This window comes from Petaurus breviceps, unplaced genomic scaffold (assembly GCF_028583685.1).
Source record: "Petaurus breviceps papuanus isolate PSGF00001 unplaced genomic scaffold, PetGlider_PUasm1.0 183, whole genome shotgun sequence".
Lineage (NCBI taxonomy): Eukaryota > Metazoa > Chordata > Mammalia > Diprotodontia > Petauridae > Petaurus > Petaurus breviceps.
In genome coordinates this window covers 1,528,233-1,543,536 of record NW_027185791.1, presented here as the reverse complement: position 1 = coordinate 1,543,536, position 15,304 = coordinate 1,528,233, and the positions used below count along the sequence as shown (strand labels likewise).

General features: G+C 40.6%; 1 protein-coding gene across 23 annotated transcripts in view; it reads right to left on the bottom strand.

Moving 5' to 3' along the window:
- SEMA4D (semaphorin 4D) overlaps positions 1-15,304 on the bottom strand; it is a 191,849-nt gene that overhangs the window by 135,459 nt on the left and 41,086 nt on the right. For 2 of the 23 annotated variants that reach the window (XM_069087786.1, XM_069087793.1), the window contains exon 1: positions 7,594-7,753. The exons of 20 other annotated variants lie outside the window; for them this stretch is intronic. The gene's annotated coding sequence lies outside the window, so the exon portion shown is untranslated. Of the gene's footprint in view, positions 1-7,593; positions 7,754-15,304 lie in introns of those variants that run through there. One more of the 23 variants, XM_069087783.1, reaches the window with a different exon arrangement.

The window sequence follows — 15,304 nt, the reverse complement described above, 5'->3', positions numbered from 1 at the left end:
TTCATAAGGAACCATCAATGAAAAAGGCAGAAATCGTGGTGGTGTTTTTGTTTTTTTACAAATGAAAATATTTAGATTGTCAAAGGTTGTAAGCCAGTTTGATGCTGTCACTGTTATGGATGAATATCTTGATACCACATATGAGTAGAACTGTACTTTACTTTCATGTATGCTGATAAATATATATTTAAGAAAAAACTTTCAGATGGGATTTGGATAGTTTTGGAGATAAAATGTAGTGCAGAAGTGAAGAATCAGAACTTGTAAATAATGTGGAATGATGCCTTGCTTGTGGAAACAGTTAATTGTCATAAAATGGAAAAAGTTAGTTGTTATAAAAAGGCAGAGAAACATCTCTGATTTATTGAAAAAAAGGAGAGTATAGGGAAGCTAGGTGGAGCAGTGAATAGAGCACCGGCCCTGCAGTCAGGAGGACCTGAGTTCAAATCCAGCCTCAGACACTTGACACACTTACTAGCCATGTGACCTTGGGCAAGTCACTTAAGCCCAATTGCCCTCCAAAAAGCAAAAAGAAAAAAAGGAGTATGAAGAAAACCATTCCAAGGACAGACTTCAAAGAGCTGCAAAGCATGATGATGTAATGTTAGCTAATTTGAATGCATTCATATTTTATACCTAAAGACAGTAAAACAACAAAATGAGAAATACAAACATTTGGAGACTAAGCTTTGATTTTAAGACTGTCAATCTGGTAGGAAAAAACTGACTTTTAAGCAAAAAATAAGTCCCTCAGGAGTCAGGAGACCATCACTTAAGCCACTAAAAACAATCACAGCCAGAACAAGAGAAATCACACAAGAAGTTGAGTTGAGGACACAGCAGGTGGAGCTAAAAAGCTGATCATTTTGGGCTGGGGCAGTTAGAAGCAGTCGCCCGGAGGACTTCGGCTGGGAGATTCCTTATTGATCAGAAAGAAAAGATCTCTTTGGCCAAGAGTTCCCTCTGTTCGGTGCTATCTGGAGCTAGAGAAGGGGGAAGGAAGTTTTCAGGAGGCCCTGTTGCTGCCACCTCTGGTTTGGAAAGGAAGAGCAGAAGGGATTCTGCATCTGTGGTCCTGGTGATATCACACCTTGACAGTGACACTGACCGGACAGCGCAGCATCCGGGCAAATAATTAGCCAGCTGGGACGGTCTGGGTAGCCCAGAGATCACCAGTTCTATGAGGTTCATCACTCTTTAACTTACAGAACACTGCTCTTCAGATCTGGTCCTAACACTCTGGAAGCAGCTTTATGTAACCCAGGTGTCCCAGAATGGGCCGTTACCATGAAGGCCCGCAGGGCTGGGAGTTATCCTCAACATGGGTCGTCTTCCATGTATTTCTCCATGCCAGATTCTTTATAAATGCATGGCACTCTTCACCATCCACTGCTGGAAGGATATGATCTTAGTTTATATATTGTGATGTGTCTCATCTATATATTTATTAGTATTTATAATCTTATTTATTATTAAGTGAATGGCAACATATAAGAGTCAGATGCCATCACTGTGTCTGGTTGTACGAATGGAATAAAATCAGATGGAGGCTCAAGAGCTAGGTAGCGCGTCCTGGCTGTTAGTTTTGGATAAGCTGCTTTAGGATCCTGTGAGAATCTGAATGGTGGCATCTCGGGGAACTTCAGTGCCGGCGTGCGGGCAGATGGAGAAGTGAGCCTGATGCTAGAGAAGCCGAGTGTCTCACAGACCTGAGAGGGAGAGTTCTCAAGTGCGACACGGCCTCCGTCTGTGAGCTCCACTCGAACAGTGACATTCTAAAGAGCGCTTGGAGGATAGTGACCCATTTTTTTTTTTCATTACACTATAATGCTATGATCTATGGCAATGGCACATCAAGAGAAAACTTCAATATAAACGACAGACTTTTAAAAATGATGTCAGATGGGAGAACTGTATCTGACCCTGCACTAAAACTGCTCGATTTCAGGACAAATCACGGCTCTAAAAGCACTAGTTAAAAATATGGTTCCTTGTACAATCTGGACACACTGAAAAGCATAGTTATCTTGTAATGAGAAATATGATCGAACGGGTTTTCAAATTTCTAGGAGTAATCAATTTTGTTTAAAATGATCCATTAAAAGAAAGGTTCTTTGCAAAATTATATGGAGATACTGGGGCAGAACACAAGACACTGTCAGATTTGTGGAACACTTGCTGGCTTTCTCTAGTTGTACTGGGCTAACAGCCAGGCCCTGCTGTGAACTCCTCCAAGCCCAGTTGTTTACATAGAATCAGGATCCGGAAGTACCCCTAGGGGAGCAGCACCATGGAAAATTAAGTATGTAAAAGAAAGAAGACTGCAAAATAGGGGAGACTCCAGAGACATAATGCCCCCAATCACAGACTATGCTTTTGACAATGCCTGAGCAATCTCTGAACTGATGTGGCATCCAGCATTTAGGGGACACAAGTGATCTTGGGAGACGTAGAAGTTGATGACTTGTCAAGACTATCACAATTTTACAAAGGCTGTTGCAACAGAAACCAAGTACTAGCATGAAGGCAGTGGGAAACCATGAACCGAACCAATAAATGGGAAAGGCTTTATTTCTTCCCCTGTCTCCTTTGGGTCCATGGTACTGAGAAATGAACCTGGGGTTCTGGTTTTGTCTGTCAGGACATGAAGCCATTTTGACTTCAGAGCTCAGATTCCAGGCAGAACATTGCAGCCAGCCAGCCCCGCAGAGAAGCAAGGGGATACCTGGGATTCAAGCCCAATGAAGGGTTTTGCACTTGGAGCTTGGGCCTAAGAGATAAAGGAAATGAGCTAAACTGTAAACTTAATTCCCTTGCCCTCCCCAGAACATGAGATGGTACAGGGGGATTATGCTTCCCCTTCCCACTGTGTGACAGTACATTTTGAGAATTCTTATTATATCTTTGAAGTAAATATTCCTTTGTAAAAACTCATCTGAGTGTTGCCGTGGTTAAATGGAACCAGGGTGCAGGGAATCCTCACAATTAGGGGAACACCACTGGTGGGGGTTGGAGTCAATGGCGGAGGAGGCTCGATACCTAGAGGTATTAAAGAGCCCTGGGGGAACACTTCAGGCAGGGATATCAGAGTTGTCAGTCCTTCCTCTAGATGAGTTCTGAAGTCCTATCCAGTCCTTGATACATCAGATTCTATGTGTCTTCCCTCATAAAATCTCAGCTCGAGAAATTTTTTTTTTTAATTTGGTTCAGCTTCTCGAAAAATTTTTTTTTATTTGTATCCCCAGTGCCTTGCATTCTGTCTAACACACAGTAGAGGCTTAATAAATGCTTGTCAATTGATGGTACCCAACTTCAGAGTTTTGGGAGATCTGGAAGAGGCCCTGCTGCTGTGATGGGTGGGTGTGCTGGCAATTTAGAAGAAACTGCAATCCAAAGGGAAGATGGTGGGGAGTGGCAGGGAGGCAGTCCCAGATTGTTCTGAAAGGGCAGAGAGCGTGCCTTTAGCAACTCCAGGAAGCTGAGTATTTTGCAAGAGAGCTTGAACAGCTTAGAATCATTCCAGAGATTTAGTAATTCCCCAGTTAAAAGATGTTTGGTGGTTGTAAGCAGCCCCAGTCAGCTCTAAAAGCCCTAATAGAGGGTAGGGGGCTAAACTCCTACAGCACTGAATCTGAAAAGGAACAAGGGGAGGCTCTATTAAACTGTTGGGAAGGCAACCTGGGAATTTCCAACCCTATTCCCAGGTGAAGGACCTCTCAAATCCGGCCTTTAGCGGTTGTAACATCTTCAACCCCTCAGAGAAGTTACAACCTAATCTGCCCCAGAAGCACACCTGTCCCTCGACTGTACAGCAGTGGACTCCTATGCTCTGTAGCTACTACACTGAGTAATCCTCTTCCCACCCCACCCCACCTTCTTCATTTTCAGTGAGGAACAATGGTAGCAATGAGCAGAAATGCATGAGTGGTAATTACGGTCCTTCCCATACACCTCCCACCAGACTTACCCCACCCCCACAAACTTGCTGCTGCTGTGGAGGGTGGGAGAGTGCCATTACTCTTTCAGGCTCTCGGATTTTAACTGGCCTCCTTAGCCTTGATCACACACTCAACTGAAATTGACTCTTCAAAGTTATCAATAGGGGCGGTTAGGTGGTGCAGTAAATAGAGCACCCGCCCAGGAGCCAGAAGGACCTGAGTAGGACCTGGGTTCAAATACGGCCTCAAACACTTAGACCTTGGGCAAGTCACTTAACCCCAATTGCCCAGCCTTCCCCCCTCCAAAAAGCAAAAAAAAAAAAAAAAGTTTTCAATAATCCCCTAATTGCCACATCGGGTGGTCTCTTCTCAATCTGCATCCTTCTTGACTTCTCTGTAACATCTGACACTAATAACTACCCTCTTCTACTAGGTCTTCGCCTTCTCTTCTCTGGGCTGTCTCAACACTGCTCAGCCTTGGCTCTCCCCTTCCCTGCCTGACCATTCCTTCTTAGTCTCTTTGCTGGAATATTCTCCATTTTATGATGAATCACAACTACCCTCTAATTGTGGGTGCACCCCAAGGCTGTGTTAAAGCCCTTTTTTGATTCTCTTTGTATAAATTCACTTGATGATTTCCTGAGCTACCATCAGTTTATTATTATTATCATCATTTACTACAACAACAAAAACCCTAGCGTTTACATAACACCTACTATGTGCACAGCACTGTGCTAAGGGCTTTATAGAAATTATTTCTTTTGATGGTGGGTGCCATTATTATCCCTACTTTATGAGATGAGGAAATGGAGGCAATAAACAACTTGCCCAGGGTCACACAGCTATAAAGTGTCTGAGGCTAGATTTGAACTTAGACCTTTCTGACTCTAGGCCCAGCACTCCATTCTATTGCCCATTTCAAACCAGATATACAGGATACATCCACATCTTAAACACAACCTGTCCCAAACAGAATTCATTACTTTTTTTTTTTTTCTGAATTTACCTCTTCTGCTGAGTGTACCAACATCCTTCCGATCACCCAAAATCTCAACCCTGGAGTTACCTCTGACACTACACTTTCCCCCACCCCACATATTCAATCAAGTGACAAATCTGAGTATTTCTAACCCTCAACATTTCTCAATTCTATCCCCTTCTCTCCACCTGAATAGCCTTGATTCCAGTTCAGGGCCTCATTGCCTCTTACCTGAATCATTGCAATAGTTCCTAATTGGTTTCCTCGCTTCAAGTTTCTCCCTTGTACAATCTATCCTCCAAAAAGTTGCCACTGTGACTTTTCTAAAATGCGGTTTGACCTGGTCACTTACCTATTCAATAAGCTCCAGTGGCTCCATATTAGCTCTAAAATCAAACATTTTATCTTTATCTCATCATTTTAAAATGTCTATGTTTTATAATATACATAATTATTAGTATAATAGTTTATGAGTAATGGGGCAGCTAGGTGGTATAGTGGATAGAGTGTTAGACTTGGAGTCAGGAAAACTTATCTTCCTGAGTTCAAATTCAGCCTTAGACACAAACTAGTTGCGTGACTATGGGCAAGTCACTTAACCCTATTTGCTTCAGTTTCCTCATCTATAAAATGAGCTGGAGAAGGAAATGGCAAACTACTCTAGTATCTCTGCCAAGAAAACCCTAACTGGGGTCACAAAGATTCAAACACGATTGAAATATGACTGAACAACAACAAACATGCATAATGGGAGGAGGGAATAAATAATGTGTCCCCTCCTTCCCTCCCTTTTGCCCTGCTAAGTCTGCTCTAGCTAGAACACACCCCTGAGGACTAAGTATGCATGTTATTCACTTCCAGGGAAACTTGACTCAGTGTAGAAAGGATTTGGCTCTTTGGGGTGAAACAGCAAACTCTGGATAGTCCTCTGGTCCTCTCCCCACACCACCTTAGGACAGGAGGCTAGAGCCCTACATGAGTTAAAAAGGAGAGAAAGCTTCCTAATTCTCCTACTTCAAGAATTGTGTCAAGTAACTTTTCCAAAACAGCAGAAATAAACTTTGCAAAAAAACAAAACAAAACACAAAAAGACAAGGTTGCAAAATAGAGGAGACTCCATGCACACAAAACCCCAAGTCATGCAGACCAAGCTTTTAACAATTTCCCAAGCAAGCCCCAGGCTGATGAGGCAACCAGTATTTGGGAAAAAAAGGAATAGTTGGACGAGGAAGAGGAAATGTCTTTTAATGTGAAGAGATTCACATTATTTGCATAGGCTGTAATCAGAACCTGTGACTTGTGAGGAACCCAAAGGAATGAGGAAAGTCACGTCCAACTGTCACCAAATTCAGATTCAGTCACTACTGTGTCTAACCTTTACTGTACATACTTAATTGATAGTGTTCCTCTATCTTTCGATAGCTGTATCAAAGAGGCAAAATTAGCACTAGAGCAATCTGAGTGGTCTCTCAGGGATAATACATATGCCAAAGTAATTTGAAGGCTTTTTAACTAAAAGAAAAAACTACCATTTTTCCTAGTGACTTTTAAAAAATACGATTTCACCTTAAAACAAAATTTCCTCCTGAAGTTTGTATATGCCGGGGCGGGGGATTTAATACTCTAAATAAAAGTCTTTAAACTCTTCAACATCATACTTTGATCCACAAAGATAAAGTAACTGAATTGAAAGGGGAAGTGGGGCATCAATAGCAAATTTACAACTTTCTGATAAATGTGGTTCCTTGGTACTTGAACTCTTTCCTGCTTGAAGTATTTTTTTCTTTATCTCAAAATTTTAGTTTTAACATTTCTGGGTATTTTCATTTGGGGATTTCTTCGTGACTGAGTCTTCCTTTTTTCACCTTACTTTCTGGTTCCATCATACCGGTGAGCTACAGCTGAAAAAGTTATCTACACCCTAGGTCTCTACCTCTTTTCCTCACTAACTGCCTTCTCCAAAGTCCCCCCTGACTTTTCACTGACAGATCTGATTGGTCTTTTCTCAGGTGTCATTCTTTTCTACCTGTCTACTGAGTCTAACGCCGCTGATGACCCTTCCTACTGCAGAGCCTCCCCTTCTGGGTTTTTGTGACGCGTCTCTTCTGCATTACCAGCTACCAGTCTCTCTATTTCTTAGCACTCTCTTTTGGTTGCTCATTTTCCACATTCCTAGCCATGCAGGTTCCCCAGGGATATATGTCCTAGGTCCTCTTCTATTCTCCCCTTATAGTTTATTAGTAACTTTACCAGTTCCCATGGATTTAACTATAATCTCTACATAGAGACAGATATTGGGATGTCCCTGATACATCTCAAACAACACGTCCAAAACTGAATTCTTCATCTTTCTCCCCAGTTCCTCTTCTCTTCCAAAATCCCCTATTTCTGTCAAAAGTAACACCATAAATCCTGTCTCATAGGTTCCTAGCCTCAGTGTTATCCCTAAATCTCTACTCTCCCTCACCCTACATATCTAATCAGTTATTAAACACTGTCATTTCTACCTTCACAACATCTCCCATATCTGAGCCCTTCTCTCCAGGCACACAGCTAAGACCTTAGTTCAAGCCCTCCTCATCTCTCACTTACTGAAACAATTCCTCTTAATTGGCCTTCCTGCTTCAAAACTCTCCCTATTCCAGCCCATCCTCCACTCCGCTGCAAAGCACAGACCTGACCATGTCACTCCACTACTCGGCAGTTACTCCAGTGGCTTCCTATTTCCACTGGAATAAAATGTAAGCTCCTCCATGTAGCCTTTAAAGTCCTTTACAACTCGATCCCGATTTATCTCTCCAGGCTCACTGGGCATTACTTCCCCGCCCACACCTGTAAATACAGCTGAACTGGTTACCCTTTTGTTTCTCATTGGCTGCCTAGAATGAATTCCTTCCTTGCCTCCACCCCACACTCCCCATCTTCCTTTAAAATACCACTCAAGCATCATCTTGAATGAATGAAGTCATTCCTAATCCCTCAACTGCTACATAGTGTCCTTCCTCTCAAACCACCTCATAGTTAACTTCTTTATATGTTTGTATTTATTAGCATGATATTTATATTACATATAATTTACTTGTACTTTTCCCATAAGCTTAATGGGAGTAGATTGTTTAATTTTTTGTACCTGTATATCCCCAGCACCTATGATGGCATACTGTAGATAAATAATAATTAACGTGATTGACTGGTATCAGCTAAATTTTAAAAGGAGATATAAGTTATTCTTTCAATTTTCACAAACTCAGAAATACCTTTTGTACTGAAAGTTATCCTTTATGTATTTTCTAACACTGTATTTATGTAGAAATATAGCTACAATATGAAAATTTAGTCAAAGGCAACCTAAATCAACTAAATTAACATAGAAATCTAATGAGGCTCTCAGCAGTTAGGTCCTGTTACCCAGAGAAATCATTTTATAAAGAAAAATACTTTCTAAAATCAAAATGTTTAAGGTATGTATTTAAGAAAGTCCTTTTTCATTTTATTAACTGCTATAATTTGCAAACCACCTCTTTTAAAGCAAAAATAAAATCACAATGCTTTACTATTTATTTTTAAACTTTTAAGTTTATAGAAAAAGTCAGCAACTTCATATCCAACCTTAATCTTGTCCAGAAAAGACAAAAAATTATGTCTATCAGTTAACTTTTCTATTCTCATGCCAATTTTCTAGTCAATCAGTTCTATCATTAATTGAATACAGATCACAGGATTTTTTGAGTTGTTGGAAAGGACTTCAAAAGACATCCAGTACAATTCCTTTCTTTTATAAATGAAGAAACTGAAGTTCCAAAAAGGTTAGGTAATTTGGTGAGTATGTGACTTTGACTAACCTGGATGTCCCAAAGACATCTCAAACTCATTTTGCACAAAACATCTTCCCCCAACCCTTCCCTGTCTCAAAATTCACTCTTTTTTTCAAAGCCGGCCTCAGACACTTAACACACAAGCTAGCATTGTGACCTTGGGCAAGTCACTTAGCTCCAATTGCCCTCCAAAAAAAAAAGGCAAAAAAAAAATTCACTATTTTCTGTTAACACCATCCTTTCAGTCTCACAGGCTCTCAACTTTAGGATTACTTTCAACTCCTCACTCTCCTTCCCCTCACAGATTTAATCCCTTTCCAAATCTTGCCATTTTTACCTCCAATCTCTCAAATCTGTCCCTTTCTCTTCTCAAACACTACTCCCCCACTCATACTGAGATACAGTGAAACAGGCCTTCTCTCTGTTCCTCACACAGGATATTCCATCTGTCTTTGCACTCTTTATCTTATATAGGACCCCATACCTAGAATGCCCTCTCCTCACCTCTGCCTCATAAAATCCCTTTTTCTTCAAGATGCAGAAGTCTTTTGGATTCCTCCAATCTGCTTCCCTTTAAATGTTATTGTGGTCGTTGCTTTTTACATACTTACACATATACTTGTTGTCTCCTCCAAAAGAATGTAAGTTGCTTTTGAGTGGGATTAATTCTTTGCAATTGTATCCCCAGAGCCTAGCACAGTTCCCGGAACATAGGAGGTGTTTAATAAATAATCCTTGACTGGTTTGAGCAAGAAGCTTTCTCTCTGTGCTCCCAGTTCTCTCTCTATAAGGAAAATAGTAAGAGTTCTAGTTTATTACCCAGTTCTAACAAGATCACATGATGCTTTTTACACACAAAGAGGAAAGCAAATAGAAGATATTAATATTATGGTTGCTCAAAGTGACATAGCTATTTTTAAAAAACTAAGAGAGAATTAGAATCTAGTATCCTGATTAGGCTGGGCCATTGTACAATATTGGCTCCTTCTGTTCCTAGAGAATATACAAAAATTTTTGTAGAGTGGCTTTATTTAAACTGCATTTTAGAAGTGTAGATCAGGCTTTTATTTTTTACTTTTTTGCAGGGCAACTGGGGTTAAGTGACTTGCCCAAGCTCACACGGCTTGTTTTTGTGTGTAGATCAGGCTTTTAAAACCAATTAACCTTCAGGGGGGAGAGAAATAAAGAAACTACAGTAAAATCCCATTTACCTCATCTCTTATGGAATGAATCCTTTTGTTTAAAGTTTCGTAACAGGAAGAACTTCTAAAATTTAACTTTTTGAATAATTTTTCAAAAATATATTATACAAAAGTGCTGCAGACCCATTTTGCTGGACTATTAAATTCCAACTTAAGATATTATCAATTATATTTAATACTTATTAAAATGTTTGGTATTATACTGGAGTGACCATTGTGGTGAAGTTTTGAGAGTATAAGGCCTCCCAAAAGTCTTAATTAAAGTTCTGATAGCCTCTAAACTAACTCGGTGAAAATGAGATTCGCGTCCAGAACGATTCTGGTAAAACAGCCTGGTCAAGCATTGACTGCGCATAACTTCAGCAGTGTGAAGGTGTGAAACAGACCGGAGGGCTTGCCACAGGGCAGGGCAGGGCAGGGTCCACAGCAGGGGGCCGCGGCCCCGAGGGTCAGGGCACACCCCACGTGCCGCCCTGGGGCGCACTGCGCAAGCGCCAGGTTCTCTCTCCTGCCCTTAACTAAGGAGCCCCGGGGGCGCCCGGGGGTCGGCACTGACCCTCAGGTCCCCGGCCCTGGGGAGGCCGCCGTCCCAGGCTCCCCGCTCTCTCGCCCCAGGGCTGAGGAGGATGCGAGGTGGGATAGAAATAAACCATCCGCCTTTCCCTCCAGTCTGTCCCGGGGGGAGGTTTGAAGATTCGGGGCCCCAGCTCGCTTTCCCGCCGGTCCCGGGGTAGACAAAGAGGCCAGGGAGACACTTGTCCCGAAGCCAGCAGAGGAGCCCAGTATGGCTGCGGTGAAGAGGCCAAGGACACGCTCGCCTACCTGCGCAGGCGCAGGAGCACTGCGGGAAGGGAGGGGGCCGGCGGGGAGGCAGGCTGGTTCGTGGCCCCTCCCTCGCCAGGCCTCAGTCGCGGCTGCGCAGTGAGCTGGAGGCGCCCTTTCCCCCTCCCAGGTGGGACCGCGCGCCGTCAATTTGTCTCCCGCCACTAGTACTAGTTTGCTGAGTCGCAGGCCCCGGGCTTCGGCCTCCTTCCCTTAGGGACGTCCTTCTTCGGGGCGGGGCAGCCGGAGAAGCCCACCACTCCCGCATTTCTGGGGTGTGCGTGAGCAAGAGCTAGACCGTAGTGGGGGCCCACGATTCCGAAGCTCTGGCTGTGCGTGGGGGGGAGAGCTCCCCACGGCCCTACCTGTCAATCATCCCCGCGCAGCCCCCGCCCCCCACCAGGTGACAGCCTGCGGCCACCCAATCCACGCAGACCCAGCACTTTGGGGGGAAATTAACTAAAAAAGGGCTTCTCCTAATCTTTCTCAAATTTGGGGTTTATTCGCATTCAGTTCTTTTAAAAATGGAAATAGCCTTTGCATACCTAGACTGAAGCTATGCCCAAACTGAAGCAAAGGGAGTCAGGAAACTGATTTCGTTCTGGGGTTTTGTGGAGGGGAGGAGCTGAGGCTGGGGAATCCTAGGATTTGGGGGGGGGGGGAGGAGATGGAAAAAGGGACCTAAAGTATTTCTTATAATACTTCTACCTTCAAGAAATGGAGCCAACATCTATGACTAACGATACCAAATTACCAAAACTTCATAGAGGTAGAAAAAATAAAATTCATCTGGAAGGACAAGTGGTCAAGTATATCAAAAGAAATTTTTAAAAATATGAAGGAGGGTGGCCTTCCTGTATGAGATTTCAAACTGTTTTTACAGATTATTACAAAGTGACAGGGGCTAAGAAATTAGATTAGGTAAACAATACACAGTAATAAATGACAGTGATGGGACAAGAATTCACTTATTTGACAAAAACTGGGGAGACTGGAAAGCAGTTTGGCAGAAGCTACATAGAGGAACATCTCACACCATACAGCAAGACAAGGTCAAAATGGGTACATTGAGACATTAAAGTGTGATACCATAAGCAAATTAGGGGAGCGTAGAATAGGTTACCTGTCAGATCTCTGGATAAGGGGAAAATTTATGTCCAAAGAAGAGACAGAGAACATTATGCAATATAAGATGGATTTTTTTTTACATTAAATTTAAAAGGTTTTGCACAAACATAACCAATGCAACCAAGATTAGAAGGAGAGCAGAAAATAGGGGGGAAATTTTAGCAAGTTTCCCTGATAAAGATTTCGTTTCTATAGAGAACTGAGTCGATTTTTTAAGAATACAAGTCATTCCCTAACTGATAAGTGGTTAAAGGATAAGAACAAGAACTTTTCAGAAGAACTCAAAGTCGTCTATTGTTGTTCAGTCATGTCTGACTCTTTGTGATCCCATTTGGGGTTTTCTTGGCAAAAATACTGAAATGGTTTGCCATGTCCTCCTCCAGCTCATTTTACAAATGAGGAAACAGACAAACAGGGTTAAGTGACTTGCCCAGGATCATAGAGCTAGTAAATATCTGAGGCCGGTGAATTCAGGAAGTGAGTTTTCTGGACTCCAGGCCCTGTGCTGTATCTGTAGTTATATGAAAAAATGCTATTGATTAGAGAAACGCAAATTAAAACAAATCTTGAGATACCATCTCCCAACTATCAGATTGGATAATATGACAGGAAAGGAAAATGACAAATGTTGGAGGGGATGCTGGAAAACCTGAACATTAATGCACTGTTGGAGGGGTTGTAAACTGATCCAACCATTCTGGAAAGCAATTTGAAACTATATCCAAAGGACAGTAAAACTGCATACCCTTTGACACAGAAATAACACTACTACGTCTGTATCCCAAAGAGGTAGAAAAGGAAAAGGAAAAGGGCCTATATGTACAAAGACATTTATAGCAGCTCTTTTTTGTGGTGGCAAAAAATTATATACCAAGTTTTGGTATATAATTGTGATGGAATACTATTGTGTTAGAAGAAATGATGAGCAAGTTGCTTTCAGAAAAACCTGGAAACACTTACATGAACAAAGTGAAGTGAGGAAAATCAGGAGAACAGTGTATACAGTAATACCAATATTGTATGATGGTCAGTTGGTAATGAGCTGTTCTCAGTAATACAATACAAGAAAGTTCCAAAGGACTTACGATGAACAGTGCTACTCACCTCAAAAGAAAAAATGGATGGAGTCTGAATGCAGATCAAAGCATTTTTTAAACATTTTATTTCTCTTAGATTTTTTAATCTGTGTTTTCTTTCACAACATATTTTTGCTTACTTTCTCAGTTGGGGGGAGGGGAGAGAATTTGGAGCTCAAAATTCTAAAAAATCAATGTTAAAATTGTTTTTACATATAATTGGATACAGTATTTAAAAAATTATGAAGATAAAAAACAAGAATGAACTCATCTCTAAAACTCTTTCCTAACATAGCAATGAATTCTAAAGATTTTCAAAGCAGAGAACCAATTTTTTATAAGTGAACACTAAAGCAAAATTTTTTTTTAATCATTTAAAAGGGATTTACTAACTGTTTACCATTGTGCTAAGCTCTAGATATACAAAGATAAGGCAAAATGTAGTAACCAGCCCTGAACAAACTTAGACAACATGTAAATAAACAGAGATAAGATATAGGAGATGTTCCAAAAGTCTTAGTGGAATTAAAAACTATGAAATTCTAAAAACTGAATTAAGATTTTTGGGACATCTCATACACCAAGATGAAAGTCACTAGCATCTGATAAAGAAAAACCTCCTCCAGATCAGATTTGAGCTGTCTTAAAGAAGGCAAGAGAATGAGGAGGCAGAACATTTTAGGCAACAGAGAACAGCAAATAAAAATGCATAGGAAGATGAAATGTCCTGTGAGAGGGACAGACAGTTCCTAGCTGGAGCAGGCATGAAGGGAGTAAAGTTTATGAAGACTGGAAAGGGAGGAAGGGACCAGGCCAGGGTCCACAGGAATAACTAACAAGCAAATGTATGCAAGTAGTTCAAATAAATTAGTAAAAGGGCTTTCTTTCTTTAAGCCCTAGATGAAGGTATTGCAAAACAACCTTCCCAAACTTTCTTTGACCCTGGCCAAATTTCTCTTTCCTTAATATGCCAGAAACTTAGAAAAGTACTGGATTTTTAAAAAAAAATTTTTATGAGGTTGGTGTTTCATTTGGAAAAGATTACACTCCTCCAAAGAACTTCTTTTTGGCCAACATCCTCCCAGAACAAATTATATTCATAAATGTCTTCACTCCCTTTCATCTAACTAATGATGGTAGGTACTTAAGAGTACAAAGGGTAGAATGAGTTTTAGTGTTTTAAATAGATTAACTATAACCAGTGATTTTAAACTTTTTTTGAAAGGATCATGACTTTTGAGGTTCCTCCATACTTTAGATTATGTCATTCTGATTCTATGTGTTTTTTGTTGCAACTTGGCTTCCCTAAGTTAACAATTACCAAGAAGCTTTTTGATTCAGAACTGTAAGCTTTCTCTGACTACTCTGACTATAACACATATTTAATACCACCCAATTTTCACAATAACTTCCCAATTATATTTATAATGTCTCATGTCCTTTAAGCTTCTTGAGAACAAGTATTTTCTATGTCTAAGAATACATAAGCTGGAAAGGCTTGAGTATGGGGGACAGATTGTATCTGAAGTGAATTCAAACTAAGTTTTGAATGACTCGGCCATCAGAAAGTTTGCCACCAGTTGATATTTTTTGGAGCCACATTAACTCATCAATGCTTGCTGCTAATGAATTTCCAGAGGGCTAGTGATATAATTTGGTGGAAAAAGCACCCACAGTGATAAAATCACAGATTTTTCAAGAACTAAAGTAAAACAGGCATAATAATTCTATTCCCTAGCTTAAGGGTTATTAGAGAATCAAATAAAATGATGTATATAACTCACTTTGTAACCATAAAGCATTGTAAACTATTACTATTACTAATAAAACCCTATTAGGATGCCTCTGAATGTGGTTTGACCAACATGGAAGCATGGGAAGAAGTTCCATATTATTTAGAAGATACAGATATGTTAGGATTGTCATGTAAAACTGTGGCTATGGATGTCATCATAGTACTTACATGTAGACTATGTCTATACCATATTTCTTTGCCTTAGAAGGGAACAAGGGAATGAATAAACAAATGACCCAACAATAGTTAAAGAGAGGGGTGACCACCACACATAGGCTATATTTGGGGTAATTGTCTTTAAAAGCTCTTACATTGTATGAGGTAAAAAGTTAATTGAAAATCCTGGGTTTAAACAAAAAAGAAATGTAATCAATAAAGCTTAATTTAAATTTAATAGGAACAGAATTAAAAGAAATTATTGATTTTTAAATTTAGTGCACAGATTTTTTTTTAAGAGGGATCATACAAAACAACAAAAAAGACTAAGAAGCAAAAGAAGCATGAGATGGTAAACAGGAAAAAGAAATCATAAGGAACTTATTAAAGTTG